Below are 838 nucleotides of genomic sequence, written 5' to 3' on the forward strand. Positions count from 1 at the left end.
GTCAGCGATCTGGAGGAGCTGCGCCCTGCTGCAGGGGCGGAAGTCCGAGAGTGGGAGGTTCCTCCCTGCGTGCTGCTTTATAACCTAAACACGTAACAGTGCACCTGACCCTCTTTTAACCACTCAAATGTGGGGTCCTAGTATTTGCAGGGAGTAATTCCTATTGGTCCAGAACTCAAAACAAGGAAGTTTCAGCCCAAACCAGGAAGTTTAGCCCAAACCGGGACAGGAACATAGTTAATTTTTTTACATAATAAAATATATTTTTATTTGTCTTCCCAAAAAGTGTTTTAACAAATCGTACTTTAAAATATTTTGAAGCTTCTGCATGCAATATATGTTTGTCTGCTTCTAATGATTATGCTAGAAAAGCCAGTAATCCGATTGCAGTAGCACTGAGGCACTAGAATCCCCTCATATTACTCATCCACAGTGGAATAGCTCTGTCGAAAAAGAATGGCACCCTAGAGGTTACTTGGATTTGTATATTTCTGCAGGCAAATTTTACAGACGTGTAAATTTAAATGTAGAATTTTTGTGGGCAGAATGCATTGACAGATATGCCTGATGGTAATACATCTCATACTGATAGTCCCAGAACAGGTCAATAATAGTGCTTATATTGATAGCAGCAATGCAGGAGATGTTACTTGGTATTATAGCTAAAATCCATGTTATCCCCTTTATCATAATTACATTAATATTGACAGGCTGTTGACAATACTCACATTACTATTGATAGATTTCTGTCAATAACAAGTTTCCAAATAAAATATATTCATTCATAATTTGTACAATGCTCGATATCAGCACTAACGTATACCAGAAGAAATTCCTC

Source organism: Buceros rhinoceros, unplaced genomic scaffold (genome assembly GCF_000710305.1).
Source record: "Buceros rhinoceros silvestris isolate BGI_N320 unplaced genomic scaffold, ASM71030v1 scaffold42166, whole genome shotgun sequence".
NCBI classification, from domain to species: Eukaryota; Metazoa; Chordata; class Aves; order Bucerotiformes; family Bucerotidae; genus Buceros; species Buceros rhinoceros.